At 44.3% G+C, this 17,538-nt stretch overlaps 1 pseudogene across 1 annotated transcript; it reads left to right on the top strand.

Moving 5' to 3' along the window:
- The first annotated feature begins 8,855 nt into the window (after nt 1-8,855).
- Nucleotides 8,856-12,242, top strand: LOC143884774 (pentatricopeptide repeat-containing protein At2g40720 pseudogene; annotated as a pseudogene). The gene is made up of 2 exons (XR_013253068.1): nt 8,856-11,496; nt 11,614-12,242. The product of XR_013253068.1 is annotated as a pentatricopeptide repeat-containing protein At2g40720 pseudogene (transcript).
- The last annotated feature ends 5,296 nt before the right edge of the window (nt 12,243-17,538 follow it).

Genomic DNA, 17,538 nt, shown 5'->3' with positions numbered 1-17,538 from the left:
AAACTATCAGAGAAGTCGAGCGGCTCACGGGAATGATAGCCGCACTGGGGCGCTTTATCTCCAAGTCCGCGGAGAGGTGCCTGCCTTTCTTCAGCACAGTCAGAGGACTCAAGACTACGCCCTGGACGGAGGAATGCCAGACCGCATTCGAGGAGTTGAAGAAGTACTTGTCCTCCCCACCACTACTAACAAAGCCGGAGCCGGGTGAGGAGCTATTTTTATATCTCTCCATTAGCTCCACAGCTCTGGCAGCTGTCCTTGTCCGCGAAGAGCACCGACAACAAAAACCTATTTATTATGTCAGCAAGGTTCTTCACGACGCAGAAACAAGGTACCAGTGGGTCTAGAAATTGGCTTACGCGCTGGTAATGACGGCCAGGAAGTTAAGGCCGTACTTTCAAGCCCACACCATAAAAGTCCTGACTGATCAGCCACTCCGGCAAGTACTACATCGACCAGATATCCCCGGGCGACTGGTGAAGTGGGCCGTGGAGCTAAGCGAGTTCGATATCCAGTACGCACCTAGGCCAGCCATCAAGGCTCAAGTACTGGCCGACTTCGTGGCCGAGTGCACCATCCCCCAGCAGTTCGTCGATTCTGAAGCTGTGCAGCTCCCAGTGGTGGAAAAATCAGCTCCTAAAGAATGTATAGCGGAGGGAGCTGAAACAGAAATCGTTCATCTGCCAGCCGAGCAGGACTCCATAGCCAGCTCACTAATCTGGGAAGTACATGTCGACGGGTCTTCGAATAAGAGTGGCTGTGGAGCCGGCCTCGTCCTCACTGGGCCTGACGACTTCACTGCAGATTACGCCCTGAGGTTTGGATTCCTCACATTCAACAACGAGGCAGAATATGAAGCTCTCCTCGCCGGAATGAGCCTCGCAATCCAAACCGGCGCACGGGACTTAAAAGCATACTGCGATTCCCAGCTAGTCGCAAACCAGATTCAGGGAGTATACGAAGCTCGAGACGAGCGTATGATCAAGTACCTCGCCAAGGTCCGCCTACTCGCCAGCAAGTTCAAAAGTTTTGAGGTCATCAGAATCCCCAGAACATAAAATGCCAAGGCGGATGTGCTGTCGAAACTAGCCGCCTCCGGGTACACTGCTCTTGGAAGCATATGTATGGAGTTTCTACAGAGATTGAGTATAGAGAGTGAAGCCGCGAAAATAATGTAGGTCGGGAATGAGCCGTGCTGGATGGACGAGATCATCAATTATCTGCGCGATGGTAAACTCCCTGAGGATAAAAAGGAAGCCCGCAAGGTGATACAGAGAGCTGCCCGATTCTCCCTCAGCAGTGACATCTTGTATAAGAGATCTCATACTCTCCCATACTTAAAGTGCCTCAGGCCGGGCGACGTCGCGTATGCACTACAAGAGACGCATGAAGGGATCTGTTGAGAGCATCTGGGGGGCAAAGCCCTGGCAATAAAAGTGCTGCTCAGAGGTCTGTATTGGCCCACTATAAGGCAGGACGCGCTGGGTCTGGTTAAAAGGTGTGAGAGGTGTCAGAAATTCTCTCCCACCATCCACCAGCCTGCCGTAGCAATGGCTCCAATTATCAGTCCACTCCCCTTTGCAGTATGGGGGATGGACATCCTAGGCCCTTTCCCACCGGCCTCTGGAAAGCGCACGTTCATGGTAGTGGCGATCGACTATTTCACTAAGTGGGTGGAGGCAGAACCTCTAGCGCAGATCACAGAGCAAAATGTGCAGAACTTCTTCTGGAAATCAGTAGTTTGCCGATTTGGGATTCCCCGTGCCTTGATAACGGACAACGGCAAACAGTTCGACTGTCGGAACTTTCGGAAGTTCTGCTCTGACCTAAAGATTGAACAGAGGTTCACTTCAGTAGCTCACCCCCAGACCAATGGGCAAACGGAAGTGACTAATAGAATCCTGCTTCAGGGGATAAAGAAAAGACTGGATGAAAAAGCTGGTCGATGGGCAGAGGAGCTCTATCACGTTCTATGGGCGTACCGTACTACTCCTCGTACGCCAACTTGTGAATCGCCATTCAACCTCTCCTTCGGAACAGAGGCTGTGATACCGGTTGACATAGGCACTCCGTCTCCCATAGTCACCAGCTTCAACGAGCAGCTTAATAGTGAAGGGCTCCGCGCCAATCTCGACTTACTAGAAGAGATCCGGGAAGAATCTTGAATCCGAGTCGCCGCTTACAAACAGAAAGTATCCAACTATCATGACTCCAAGATACGCCCCAGAGAATTCCGAACAGGAGATTTAGTCCTGAGGAGGGCAGCAGTATCCCAACCAACTAAAATCGGGAAACTTTCCCCGACTTGGGAGGGGCCATATCGAGTGAAAGAAGTCATCCGCCCAGAAAGCTACAAGCTAGAGACATTGGAGGAGCGTTTGTTACTCCACGCATGGAATGCCAAAAACCTTAGGAAATATTATCAGTAGACACGTCGCCCGGCTTGACAGGTGATTTTGTAAAATTACGTTTACATTAATATGAATAAATGATCCTTTTTGCAGATCTAGACTTTCTCTTATCACTTATATCTGGAAACCCAGTTCACAAAACTTGGGTACTCTCTGGAAACCCAGTTCGTAAACTTGGGTACTCTCTGGAAACCCAGTTCGTAAACTTGGGTACTCTCTGGAAACCCAGTTCACAAAACTTGGGTACTCTCTGGAAACCCAGTTCATAAAACTTGGGCACTCTCTGAAAACCCAGTTCACAAAACTTGGGTACTCTCTGGAAACCCAGTTCGCAAAACTTGGGTACTCTCTGGAAACCCAGTTCGTAAACTTGGGTACTCTCTGGAAACCCAGCTTAGGAAACATGGGTGCACTCCACCGCCTAAATCCCAGGTTATTAAAACTAGGGGGCAAGCCGGATAAGTTACTCAGCTAAAGCTTATCAGAGGCAGGAGAAACAAATATGGACAAATATAATTTCATTCATCAAAATGTAGGGCCTCGAGGACCATTACAGAGTTGGCCTTAAAGGCCGTCAAAAAAAGAAAGAAAAACAACAGAACAAACAAGAGATCCTAGGGTCTCAAAGACCACTACAAAAAGGAGAAAGAAATACTAAGAGGCATCTGGGATGGTGGCAGTGTCAACAGCGGTATCAGCAGCAGTATCGGCAGGGGCCTCTGGCTCCTCGTCAACAATCGTCGGCCTGGAAGGAAGAGTCAGATTAGCCATCACCAAGTTCGGGTTGCACGCCTGGAGTTCCTGGAGGCAGTCGTAATACCCAAGACTATAAGCCTCACTCGACAGGCTGAAGAGTTCGGCCTCTTTCGCCTCGACGGCCCCCTTTACTGCCACTTCCTGCCTCTCTTTGGCCCTCCTCCTCTGGGCGTCCATGGCCTCGGCAGCCTTGTCCAACTTCTGCCTTTCGAAGGCCAAATCCTCCGCCAGTAACTTCTTCTCAGCCTCCACCCGTCCGATACTCGTTTGGAGCTCCTTGACCTCAGTGGCCAGCTTTCCGTTCACCTCTTCGGATTTGGTGATGGCTTCGGAGAACTTCTGGCTCTTCTCCTTGAGATCGTTGTAGTATATTCCAATCTACAGAGAAACAAGCATCAGTATAGGAAGAAAGCAAAAGACGGACAGAAAGTAAACAAATTCATTACCTGATAGAGTGAAGAGAACACCGCCTCCTCGTCAGTAGCCGGCGGCTCGTGGATGACCTGTTGCTTGTCCTTTCCAAGGAGACATTTGCTCACGATCTCAGCCGCTACTCGACTCTCGCCCAGCCCGGTATCGTCCTTCTGAATGGCACAATTGGGCAGAAAAATGTTGTCACTCGACCTCACAGGAGGACGGGCTCCAGCCCCAGTTCCAGTGGATGTGCCACCAGATTTAGAGGAACCACCTCCTTGAGCAAAGGGGCCCACTAGCTTCACTGTGGTTTTTGCCTTCTGAGCCGGGTGTGGCGCAGTGTCTCGTGACGGTGCCGGGCTCGCCAGCTCAGACGCCTTTCTCTTTTGGCGCTCTTGAATTGCCTGTTGAGCCCCTTCCTGCACCCTGGGCTGGGCTCCTTGCCTTATCTTCTCGACTGTTGATTGTTTCTTCATTTCTGCAAGTAAGCAAACAGTCAGAAACAAATAAACAAAAATCAGCAGATTTTGAGACAAGTCTAGCTACATACGTGCCGGAGTCGTGGTACTTATACCAAGTCCGACCAAGATATTTTCTCCTGAAAAGTCCGAACAGTGGATGATGCCTGTTCGTTCAACCTCCTTCCGCATCAAGGCGAATGTCCTCGCATCTTCACCCTCAAGAAGCGGTTTGCGACTCAGTCCGGTGGTATCCGGAGTGTCCCACACTAAAGGGACCGGCCAGGCCTCACTGGCTCCCTTATCCTCGACGTAGAAGAACCTATTCTTCCACGTATGTATCGACGAAGGTATGCCGGTAATTATTTTCAAATCAGGGCACTGGCTAATATAAATTCAGCCCCCCTCCTTGTGTCTCTTCAGATGTGCACAAGCGCGGAATAGCGGCAAGGTCACGCTCCTCTCTAGCCGGCCGTGGACAAGGTACAAAAACCCAGTCAGTAACCTCCATGAGTTCGGAGCAACCTGGGCTGGGCCCAGTCCGTAGTATCGGAGCACCGCTGTAAAGAACGGGTGCAAAGGGAATCAAAGTCCTGCTCTCAACGACTCCTCATAGATATAGAGGTCCTGACTCTCGTTACAGGCCCTATCTCCCTCTATAGCCGCCCTCAGCTCAAATCTTGGGGGCACACAATATTTATCTCTAATGTCCCCCAGCATAGACTCGGTGAGGTGATTTTCCTCAATTAAAGCCCGCATGTTATACTTAGGAATGGCCTCCATCCGTGCTCTAGCGATGACCTCCACGGCCCGACCAGGGAGAAACGTTGTCGACGCTTCAGCAACATCACTACCCCCACCCCCCTACTCGGTGGAGACTATCAGTCGGGAGTGGGGTAGCGTTCAGGTCTAACTTCGTCATTGTCCCCGCCGTCATCGCTGTCTATAATATCTACTCTAGCGGCCGGACTAGCCATTACAGGCTCCTGAAGCGGCCTCAGTTCTGAGCTACTACTGGTGGAAGACTCAGAACCGGACTCGAAACTTGAACTACTATCAGACATGTAGTAAAAAGAAAGACTGAGAAAAATACCAGGAAAAGTAGAGAGCTCCTAAAGATCCAAGCGCAAACTCCAAACACGAACTGCGAAGCCGAACTCGCAGAGCAAGAGAAGAGGAGCAGATAAAAGGTGAAAAGTGAAAAATGAGAGGTAAAAACCTCCTTTTATAACTTTTCAAAGGCGGTGGGGCATTAAATGCGAAGCACGCATCTCGAGGGTACTCAAATGACGCCACGTGTCCCTTATTAATGACGGACACATTCTCCCAGAACAAAAATGTGATTGAGCACGCGCGTACGAATACGCGTACCTCCACCTCCAAAACACTCCGGACTGGATATAACGCGTTTCTACAAAACGACAAAAACCAGTCTGGCCCAAGCCGGACTGGACGCAAGACGACAAAAACCAGTCCGGCCCAAGCCGGACTGGATATAACGCGTTTCTACAAAACGACAAAAACCAGTCCGGCCCAAGCCGGACTGAACGCAAGACGACAAAAACCAGTCCGGCCCAAGCCGGACTGGACGCAAGACGACAAAAACCAGTCCGGCTTGGGCCGGACTGGATATAACGCGTTTCTACAAAACGACAAAAACCAGTCCGGCCCAAGCCGGACTGGATACAACGCATTCTGCAAAACGACAAAAACCAGTCCGGTTGAAGCCGGACTCAACTCCAGCCGGACTCCGGACTGGACCTCCGGACTCGACTCCAGCCGGACTCCGGACTGGACCTCCGGACTCGACTCCAGCCGGACTCCGGACTGGACCTCCGGACTCAACTCCAGCCGGACTCCGGACTGGACCTCCGGACTCAATTCCAGCCGGACTCCGGACTGGACCTCCGGACTCAATTCCAGCCGGACTCCGGACTGGACCTCCGGACTCAACTCCAGCCGGACTCCGGACTGGACCTCCGGACTCAACTCCAGCCGGACTCCGGACTCAACTCCCGCCGGACTCCGGACTGGATTTCCGGACTTAATTCCGGCACCTGCCCGTCCAGATAATCGATCAACCACACTTTCCCAAGTCACTCAATGACTTGGAAAACTGGGGGGCAACTGATGGGGTGAAAAGCTCCAGCCTCTTACAGGCCGCCACCTGTCCCAGAGTAGGTAAGCTCCAGCCTCTTATAGGCCGCCACCTGTCCTGGAGTAGGTGAACTCCAGCCTCTTACAGGCCGCCACCTGTCCTGGAGTAGGTGAGCTCCAGCCTCTTACAGGTCACCACCTGTCCTGGAGTAGGTGAACTCCAGCCTCTCACAGGCCGCCATCTGTCCAGGACACCTGTCCTGGACACCTCACCAGGTTTTCCCCTATAAAAAAGGGTTCAAAGCTTAAACCAACAGGTAATACGAAAAACCCTCTCTCCACCCAAAACTCTTAAGACTAGCTCTGCACTCCTGCTCATACTGACTTGAGTGTCGAAGGGCCTGTCCGGAGTAAAACCCGGGTTGGTCTTCTGACCTCGCTTGCCTTGTGCAGAACTTAGCCCTCACAGCAGGACTCAGCCACTTCGCTCCCCCCTTCACTCCGGTCCCGTAGGAGTCAGCTCCTCTGGTCTTCCAGCTCAGCTCTTACGCCACTGTCGTACCTGTTACCGATTTTCGGTCTAACAGTACCTATACTAATCATCTGTATCTTGTGGGCGCGTGATAGCTCATGTCTAAGGTGCACCAATACACCCTCATAATCACTACCTTTCATTGGGTTTAGGTAATGTTAGATTCCGTAGGTAAAAGTTATATTAGGTAACTGAACTAAATTAGGATGAATTCTTTCAATCATTATCTTTAATTTTTTATATTTACCGTACCATTTGAGTGTTCTATATAAACACTCATTAGAGCTTAATTGAAAATTAATCAAAGATTAGTGGCAATCTTCATAATTATTGGGTAACAAAGGTGTGGCCCGGGGAAGAAAAGGGGATGAATATAATATTTCCCTTTTTTAAGGATCAATATTGTGGGCGAGCAAAACCATAGAACAATAGCCATTAGATTCCAAACCAAGATCATAAACCCACAATATTCTTATTTATAATCTGTGAATCAAGGATAAATTGATGGCTTTAGACATTTCCGCTTTACATCAGTTTTACTCACAGGCCTAACTAAATATATGTAACCAATGGAAAGCCTATAATACAAAAGTTCTTACATTCTCACACTTGGGCAATCATTAAAACGGCATGTTTGCCTACCGTGATCCCCCCCCCTACACACACACACACAAATATTAGCTCAAATGGTGAGGGAGCGTGGGAGGGTAATAGATGCAAGAGAATGAGCGTGGAGAGGGTAAGAAAAGTAGAAAAACAGGGAAACAAAAAACTCCACCCAAAATATGAGCGATCGAGTTTTTCCATATTTTTTAGCCACTTCACCCACTACTTATCCGTGCCCTGTCAAGTCTCTCTTCCCTCCACTCGCCCTACCCCTCTCTCACCACTTGGAGAAATTAATATATCATGATAAAAAATTTAGGGATTTGCTAGAGTCCATCGTAGAAGGCATTTCACAGTGTCTGTTGCATGAGGAAGCAGCCACCTCAGATGAATTAAATGAGTAAGATAAAATCTGAGCATATGTGGTTGCTACCTCAAGCAACAGATGCTCCGCGAATTGCCTTCTGCGATGGACGCTAGCAACTCTAAAAAATTGTGGTTGCCAAGTACGGCCTAATTATATGACCAGAAACCTTGGAAACTTTTTTAGATTGGATTATCTATTGTGGTTGCCGAAAATTAATATGAATACCAACTTAGTATCATGATTAAGTTTAACGTCAAAAAGAGTTACAGTTGCACACTATTCACCTCAAATCACCTTATAAGGGGAGCGCATGTGCAATGCAGGGTGGTGAAAATATCATTGCCCTTAACAAATTCCTAATAACGAATTATAGAGATCAATACACATCTTAATCAGTGTCTGATCATTCTATGGTTACAAAGTTTAGCAATCTCATTCACATGAACCACTGTTAAATATGAACTGCGTAGTATAAAATTAGGGGAGTGATAAATCGACTCCCCATGTGTCTTTCTCTCTCCTCTAGGTTAGAGAGAGAAAGAGGAGAGAGATAGACACATGGGGAGTCGATTTATCACTGCCCTAAAATTAATGTACTCTGATTTTTACATTAAATGGCTCACATAGTCCTCACATCTATGGGGAATCAATCCAGGGCGTCTTAAAATTTTGGTTTTACTACAATCCAGCTTGGAAAATTTGGGAAATGAGGATCTCAATCAAATTTAGTAGATCAAAAATTTCTTTGTACAAGATCATTAAGAAAGAGTGGATATCAAGACGTTACTCTCAACTTATAAGGTTGTAGGACCCGATACCTACAATCTAAGTGGCCAGGATTGTAAAATCGTGGATTTGACAAGCTAAAACCTGGATTTTATAAGTTAAGACCTGGATATTGTAGTACATTTTCAAGATTTTATAAGCTAAAACCCGAAAATCTAAACTACAGAATTTGTCTTAGAAAATCTAGTTTTAAGCTTCTAAAATCCAGGATTTTACAATGCTGGATCGTGTATTCAAGAATTTATAAGTTCTAAATTGAAGATCTTCATCCTCATACAATCTCCAAAAATCATCCGAAGGGCATGTTTTCATATATAAAAAGGGCAATTATAAATTCGCACCCTTTTTTTGGATAATTCGCGCCCCTTAACGTGAAAAAACGTTCTGGCGTTCATGTCTGGCGCATGAATTCAATTTAAATGGGTGCGAATTATCCTACAGGGGGTGCGCTTCAGTGGACGCAAATCACCTCTACAACTATTCTCTTTTTATTCATCAAGAAGTTCTATGACTGTTATTCCGTGTAACATTAATGCTTTCCTCCCTAAAACCCGACAAATTTTCCATCCCTTCCCTTCTCAAAAACTGTGCTTCCCTGTTTGATCTGAATCTCGGAAAGAAGATCCATGGCTCGATCATTCAAATGGGTCTTCAATCCGATTCTCACATAGCAAGTGCTTTGATAAACATGTACTTTAAAACAGGTTCAATTGGTGATGCCACCCAGGTGTTTGTGAAAATGTCTGAGAATGAGTGTTCATTAAAAGATGTCACTCTTTGGAATTCCATGATTGATGGCTATTTTCGCTATGATTATAAAGCTGAGGGCCTTTTGTCGTTTCGTCGGATGCAAATTTTAGGCGTCAGACCAGACGAGTACTCTCTTAGTATAATTCTTGGGATTTGTAGGGATTATTTAGTTGTAGAGCATGGGAAGCAAGTTCATGGTTTTGTTGTTAGGAATGCTTTGGATCATGACCCTTACTTGGGTACTGCATTGATAGGTATGTATTCGAAATGTAGGAGGCCTTTTGATGCCCGCAAAGTGTTTGACAAATTGGTTGAGAGAAACAGCTTTGCTTGGAATGCTATGATTGGGGGGTATTGTCAAAATGAGCTGTGGGAGGAAAGCTTGGAACTGTTCAAATGCATGAAGAATGACTGTTGTGAAGTTGGGTCTTCAACGTTTTCGAGTGTTTTAACAGCTTGTTCGTATGGAGAGGCTCTAATTTTTGGGAAGGTGGTTCATTGCAATGTAATAAAGATGGGCTTTGTGGATGATCCTTATGTTTGTACTTCTCTATTGACAATGTATGGAAAGTGTATGGTAGTTGAAGATGCATACAAACTGTTTGATAGTGTGTCTAGTGGAGGAATTGAGTTATGGAATGCTATGATTTCAGCTTATGTTGGAAATGATTACGTTGGAGAAGCCTTTGAGATTTATAATCGTATGAGATTAAGTGGATTAAGACCTGATTCTTTCACAATTTCAAATATTTTATCTGCATGTAGTATTACTGGTTTATTTGATTTTGGGAGGAGAGTTCACGGGGAATTGGTGAAATGTCCGGCAGCCTCGACTAACATGGCTGTGCAGAGTGCCCTGCTTACAATGTATGCTAAATATGGAAGAATTGAGGAAGCTAATTCAGTTTTTAATACAATTAAGGAAAGAGATTTGGTTGCCTGGGGCTCCATGATCATGGGACTTTGCCAAAAGAGGAAAATTGAGGAGGCTTTGGATTTGTTCAAAGCAATGGAGCTCGAAGGACTGAAACCAGATTCCGAAATTGCGGCAAGTGTGATCAATGCCTTTGCAAGTTTAGAAAATGTGCAATTGGGTTGTCAAATCCATGGACTTGTTATCAAGAATGGCACAGGATCAGATGTGTTTGTAGGTTGCGCTTTGATAGATATGTACGCAAAATGCGGCTTGCCTGAGTTGGCAAGAGGCGTGTTTTCCGGTATGTCGCATAAGAATTTGGTAGCATGGAATTCATTAATCTCCAGCTACTGTCGGAGTGGTCAATCCGACATGACCATTACTCTTTTCGCTCAAATTCTTGAACATGGTTTGATTCCTGACTCTGTTTCCATAACAAGTGTTCTAGTTGCAATCTCCTCGTTAGCGGCATTGCTAAAGGGAAAGATGATACATGGTTTCCTGATGAGACATAAGGTTCAATCTGATTTTCATGTAGAGAATGCACTAATCCATATGTATATCAAATGTGGCTGCTTAAAATATGCACGCTGCATTTTTCAAAGGATGTCGCAGAGAAATGTTGTGGCTTGGAATTCGATAATTGCTGGGTACGGATCTCATGGAGATTGCCTAGAAGCAATCAAACTGTTCAAAGAAATGCAAAGATCGGGGTTAATGCCCGATGAAGTCACATTCCTTGCCTTGATCTCATCTTGCACTCATTCAGGGTTTCTGGTAGAGGGTGTTGGTTTTTTCCATTCTATGAGCAGAGACTATGGCATTGTACCACAAATGGAGCACTATGCAAATATGGTAGACCTCTGGGGGCGTGCCGGGTGCCTTAATGAAGCTTACGACTTCATCCAAAGCATGCCAATCGAACCTGACGAGAGTGTTTGGTTGTGCTTGCTATGTGCTTGTAGAGCTCAAAACCGGATAGAGCTCGGAGAAATAGCTGCTGGCCGGCTACTAAAGCTAGAGCCAGAGAGAAGTAGCAATTATGTTCACTTGTTAAATCTTTATGGGGAAGGTGAACTGTGGGACAAGGTAGCAAAATTGAGGGCTTTGATGAAAGAAAGGGGATTAAAAAAGAGCCCCGGATGCAGTTGGATTGAGGTGAAAGATAGGGTTGATGTGTTCTTCTCAGGGGATTCATCATCGCCACGAACAGTAGAAATCCATGCTACATTGAACTGTCTAAAAAATAACATGGAAAAGGAAGAAAGCTCTCTTGAAGCTGTTCCCATGTGAGGCCCCAAGAGAGTTTTTAATTGAGAGAAGTTCTATGAGGGGGAGGGTGGGAGCTTGGGAGCTTTACCTGGGACATTAGGCTTAGGCGGAACCTTAAATACTGTGAGAAGGTTAGTTTGTCTTCCTTGCTTGGTCTTATTTCCTCATTTTATTGTTCTTCTACCATACCTGACTGTAGAGACATCGTGTGTTCAAGGTGCTTTTTCTTATCGAACTTTTTTCTACAGGTTAAACTCGAAGGTTAGGAAGGATCCTGCAGTGCAAGAGTTTGGAAATCCATTGCCCCGTCAAGTGTTGTGGTTTTTGCTTGGACGTTGATGAAGAATAAGATTAACACATGTGAACATCTCAAAAGGAGAAAATTTCAGATCGTGAGCCCGTGCATGCTTTGCAAGGAGAATGAGGATACTTTAGATCACTTACTAATCCTGTGGCCCTTCTCGTATAGACTTTGCAGAATACTATTAAAGGCTTTGGACTATCATGGGTGTTTCAAGGATCTATTAAGAAAGTTGTCATATTCGGCCTTTGGGCAAAATGTGGCAGACTTAGTGGAAATTACTACCGTTTGCTCTAATTTGGGATATACGGAAGGAGAGAAATAATAATTTTTTTAAAGAGAAATGTGGCAGACTTGGTGAATCCTAGTTTCGGACCCTAATAATTGAAGGTGATTAAGCTATTGTCTTGAACTGGGCCACTAAAAAAACTAGAGGCCCATGGAAGTTAGCAGATATTATTGCTGAAATTAGGGACCTTCCTCCAAAATTTGGTCCTCAATTTCAGCCTGCAAATGAAAGAGAGGACTAGTTTGCAAAAGAAGGGGTGGATGATGAGTAAGATGAGACAGTTAATGTAAGTGTAAAGGGTGGGGGGGGGGGGGGGGGGGGGGGGGGGACAATAAATACAACGGATCTCTGTATTTGGGTTTCGGATCAATTACTATTGCATGCTGGAGAGTTGAAAAAATGACGAGAAAATGTTGAGTTTTGAAAAAACACTAACAAATGTTATTTTATTAAAAAAGAACTTTTTAGGACGAAAATACCCTTAACCTTACTTTATCTTTCTCTTCTTTGTTTTTACACTTTATATTTCCGGCGATAGAAGCCTTCTTCTCCGGCGATAAAAGCCTTCTTCTCCAGCGAAACATCTTCATTTCTCCGGCATATGCTCATTTGTCTTGAGAGGTTAGAAGGAGTTCTCTAGAGATGCTCCTTTCTCATTTTCTTTTTCTTCTTCCAAATATCTAAAATCTCATTATCTTTATAAGTATTTCCCCTTTTCTAATGGCTGTAGCCAAAATCAATTGCCCAAAGAGCTTTCACTAGGCAAAAGGGTAGTGGAAGCCAAAATGGTACTCGAAGCAAAATGTAAGTTTGGCAAAAATGATAGTCGAAGCCCAAAAAATGCTAGTTGAAGCCAAAAAAAAGTTACTCCAAGCCAAAAATGATAGTCGAATCCAAAAAATGATAGTCGAAGCAAAAAAAAAAATGATAGTCAAAGCCAACAAATATTTCTCGAAGCTAAAATATATTAGTTAAAGACGAAAAAAGTTCCAAATGTTACTGGAATTTAAAAGTTTTAGTCGCAGCCAAAAACATGTTAGTCGAAGCAAAAAAACCAGTTATTCGAAGCCTAAAAAACTTTAGTCGAAGTGAAAAACACAACGGCGAATGTTACAGGAAACACATTTTTCACTTCGACCAAGTAACTTTGGCTTCGAATATCCTGTTTTGGCTTCGAGTACCTGTTTTTGCATTGAGAAGAAGAGGAGAAGATCTCTGAAAATAACTTATCATTTGATGTCCATTGGATAGCACAAAAATGATGAACATATGACTTTGCCATAGCATCTATTTTACAAGTTTAGAAGTTAAGAGAGGTAGTGGAGTTTTCCATTAGCCACAGTAACACAACAAAAAATTATCAAATGGGGTTTCTCAACATGGCCATAATCCAATTTCTCCTTCTCATCTTCCCATTATATTTTATTCCTCTGCTCACATGACGATATAAACACTGATAGATCGGTGCTCTTGGCTTTCAAGAAAGGCATACTTGTTGATCCTCAGAATCCCTCAGGACAAAGGAGCATCTGCTGCCAGAGAAATGAGATTTTTCGCCGGAGAAGAAGGCTTCTATCGCCGGAAAATCTCGTCGTTTCACACAAAATGCGTCGGAGTAAAACCTAGAAATGAAAGAGTGTAAAACCTGCAAGTAAAAGAGTAAAATGGTAAAACCAAGAAGAGAAGAGAAAGATTAAAGTAAGTTGAAGGGTATTTTCGTCCCTAGCAACATTTCTTTTAATAAAGTAGCATTTGTTAGTGTTTTTTCAAAACTCAACATTTTCTCGTCATTTTTTCAACTCTCCAGCATGCAACAGTAATTGATCCTTGGGTTTCCAACATAGAACATCCTTGGGTCAGTATCATCATTATAGATAGTGGGTCAAGGTAATTGTGGGACTCTGGGCTTAGCTTTTACATCATCTGCTGATTGCTTTAATAAAAAGTTTCAAGACTAAATAAAGATTAAATCAAAACATCCAAATTGGAATATTTTCAGTTCTGCATAACTAAACCCTAGGAAAATTTGACACAATTCCACTATAGGACTACAGGACTAGTTTCCCAAGCCATGTACCTTGATCAAGCAAGCGTAGTTTCTTCAGTTCATAGTTCATCCTTCTGCTGACATGCCACTATTTCCTGCTCCATACTAGACTTTTCTTTATTCCCATCACCAAACTTCGGTCAATCAGATCAAGCCAGAATCCATGCAGCTACTAAACTAACTTCAGAAAGGATAACTACAGAGCTCCTATTTACTTCCCAACCTAACCTCACATTTCTGATTCAAGTCCGAAATGTCTTTCTCGGTTATTATTTGTTCAACTGGGTAACAGCTCATTCCATGTTTTCAGGTTTTGGTGGGCCCAACTAACCCACTATCCTGGTGTGGGGTTCTGGATGTGAATTTCTGGATATGGATACAGTTGGTTCTGCTCTTGGACGCTGGAAAGGAATTAGGAGCTAGAACCTTTTTTTCTTGAATATCATACAAACTTTATTTGAATTGCTTGCTATTCCACGGATAATTAACCCTAGGTCCCATGTTACGAGTGGGGGGCGGCTTCTGCTATCTCCTTTCACCATGTTAGAAGGTCGGCTAATTCAGAAGCTGATAGGTTAGCTGTGGAAGGTATAGCTAGAGAGCACCCAGGGCTATTTGATTTCCTTCTTGAGGGCAATCTGCTATCAAGTCCCTTTGTAATTTCTCTCTTCGTGTATCGACCACCTCGGTCACAAGATGTCTCAATAAAAATTCTCTCATTCAGAAAAAAAAAAAAAAAAAAAAAAAACAACCACCCATGGTTTCATACTTTTATTAAATGAGAGATCCATCTGGCATAAGATAATGGACTATAAAAATGATAAGTTTAGCTTTCCTTGGGAAAACCCTAAACTGGGCTTGATGAATCAAGGGATTAAGCTCATTTGATCAAGGGCCGCCCCTAGTGGACAGAGGTGGCCCTCGATACTATGTCCTCTCATGAAGAACATTAGATATCAAGTTCTGGGTTAACACACAAAGGAAACAACTGATATGGGAGGTTTCGGGGGATGCTTCAAAAGGGTTCTATGCTACAATAGACAAATTCAAGAGAAATAAGTTATATTCCAATATGGAAGGAAACAATCAGGCACCCACAAGAAAAAATGTAAACACCAATGAACCATGTTGGATTGTTCAAATTCTCAGTGTCTAAGTTTTGCAAAATGCCATGAAACTAAAACATGAAAGCTAATAGATTCAGTGGCCATACTCCCCAGTGGGAAAAAAGAAGAGCAGTCAACTGCATTGTTCTAGAGATTCCAGTTTGTGAATTCCTTCTTATCACCCCTGTTTCCAGTAGTTGTGCGGACAAAATTCATGCCTCTTTCGCATGTTTCTCAAACTGCTTCTTCAGCCAATCGAATGGCTGCATAACAAATTACAAAAGAATTAATCAAAATGGAGAAGATGATAAAAGAGGATAACATATTAGGACATGCACAGGACTAGTTATATAGCCCTGCCAGTGGAGAAATTGTACAAATCGAGTCAACTCAAGGAATTCGAAAAGACGAAGGCACCTATTCATTTCAAGCTTTCATGGTCCTGAACATGTCCAAAACACCAAACTTTATTCCACATCAGAATATAAATCATCCATTATGTACCATATGCTAAAGCAGAACCAGCCTTTGGGATGCAGATTATAGGTTCAATAAGTGGCATATTTGCCCATTAGGATTTCTAGGATTTTTATTTCCATGTTATTAGTTTCTAGGATTTTATTTCCATGTTTTTAATTTTTAGGAATTTTATTTTCAATGTTATTTAGAGTTCGGGAAGTTATTTATTTAAATTATTTTCCATGGAATTTTATTTCAATTGCTTCTATATAAGCCTCATGTATTAGGGTTTACAAGTTTGGATGATTAATTGATTGGAATACATATTTTCTCCCCTCTAATCCTTCTCTTCTTCTATTTGTAGTTCTCTTCTTTTTCTATCTTCTCTTCTTCCATAACTTCTTCTTCTTCTTCACCTATTCTTCTTTTATTCTTCTCATTCTCTTCTCTTCTTCTTCTCTTTCGCCTCTTTCATCTATTTTTCTTCCCGATCCTACATCAAATTTGGTAACAGAGCCTTGGATCTAGGTTTTCCAGCAAATTCTTCCTGCAATCAAAGCTAAAACCCGCAATGGTGGGAGCCTCATGCACTAGGCGGCCCTTTTTAATCAGAGCTAAAACCCAAGTCTTTCAGAGACATGCTAGTCACAGATCCATTCTTTGATGGAGTTTTTGAAGAGGTGCAAACATACCAACGGTCCGATTTTGTATTACATGATGGGTTTCTCTTCAAGGGGAATAAGATCTGTGTTCCTGATTGTAGTTGGAGGCTGAAGATAGTCCAAGAGCTGCATTATAAAGGCCACTTTAGGCATGACAAGACATTCGCATTGATTGCAGGGAATTATTATTGGCCGAAGATGAAGAAAGATATTTGGAAGTTCGTCGACAGATTCCACATTTGCCGGGTGGCAAAAGGGGTGTCTACTAATGCGAGCCTCTACACTCCACTGCCTGTTCTTGAGGGCCCCTGTACGGATATTACCATGGATTTCGTATTGGGATTGCCATGGACCAAGAGGGCTTGTGTCTCAATCTATGTCGTCGTCGACAGGTTCACCAAAATGGCCCATTTCATTGCATGAAAAAAGACGATGGACGCTTCCAATATTGCCAGTTTATTCTTCATAGAAATTACGAAGCTACATGGAGTTCTGATGATCATTACTTCTGACAAGGATCCTAAGTTTGTGGGTCACTTTTGGAGGAGTGTGTGGAGAATGATGGGGACAAAGCTCAACTTTAGTAGTGCATATAATCCACAAACTGACGGGTAGACAGAAGTAGTGAATAGGAGTTTGGGAAACCTGCTAAGGAGCCTGGCGGGATCCTTACCCAAACAGTGGGAGATCAAGTGCTAGCGCAAGCAGAGTTTGCATTCAACAGGTCAAGGAACCGGTCCACAGGATTGAGCCCTTTTGAGGTGCTTTACAGTTACAACCCATGGGACACATTAGATCTTGCACCTCTACCACAGGTGGGTCGAGCAAATCATAAGGCCAATGACATGGTAACCAACCTAGAGGAGTTGCATGAACAGGTGCGGGGAAAAATGGAGGAGACGAGCCAGAAGTATAAAGCACAGGCCAACCAACACAAGTGCAGGGGCATCTACGAGCCTGGTGACTATGTAAGTGCCGTCTTAACCAAGGATCGGCTTCCACCAGGAGAGCATGGCAAGCTGATTCCAAGGAAAATCGGCCCCCTCAAAGTGATCGAAAGGATCAACGACAATGCTTATAGGCTGCGACTACCCAGTTACATTCGGACTCATGACATATTCAATGTGAAGCACTTGGCACCATATGTCGGCGATAGCTCATCAGATGATGCAAATCGGAGGATGGATTTTTCCGAACCCGGGGAGGATGATGGGACCCATACCATCCGCGATGGCATGGAGAGGATGTGGGCCCACCCCAAAGTGCTAAGAAGCAAGCTTGGGCGCAGAGTCAGGCAACCTTGAGACTT

Source organism: Tasmannia lanceolata, unplaced genomic scaffold (assembly GCF_043159265.1).
Source record: "Tasmannia lanceolata isolate RefF3 unplaced genomic scaffold, GAP_Taslan_0.1 ptg000002l, whole genome shotgun sequence".
Lineage (NCBI taxonomy): Eukaryota > Viridiplantae > Streptophyta > Magnoliopsida > Canellales > Winteraceae > Tasmannia > Tasmannia lanceolata.
The sequence above is the reverse complement of the archived record's forward strand: the minus strand, read 5'-3'. Positions and strand labels throughout refer to the sequence as shown.